Raw genomic sequence first — 331 nt, 5'->3', positions numbered from 1 at the left:
TGAATATACAAACTGACACAAATAACAAAACAAGAAGTAACACTCAGTTAATCAAACTACATAACTCATAAATACAAACCTAACCAATAACCTAATACAAACAAATCTATGAAGAAACATCAAATAAAACATAAAACATTTACTCCAGTACAAAATAGGACAAAGGCCCGAAAGATAGTCCTTTGTTGGAGACAAAGATGGATATATGTCAAAGATCCCTTCTGGTTTTCTCTGGGATTACATTAGTTCAATTTGTCCGCCTACAACTATGTTATGTAAATGTAGATTGGCTGTGTCGTTGTAGAGAGATTGTGATATCACATACATTCTA

This window comes from Penaeus monodon, chromosome 28 (assembly GCF_015228065.2).
Source record: "Penaeus monodon isolate SGIC_2016 chromosome 28, NSTDA_Pmon_1, whole genome shotgun sequence".
Taxonomy (NCBI): domain Eukaryota; kingdom Metazoa; phylum Arthropoda; class Malacostraca; order Decapoda; family Penaeidae; genus Penaeus; species Penaeus monodon.
Note: the sequence above shows the minus strand (reverse complement) of the source record.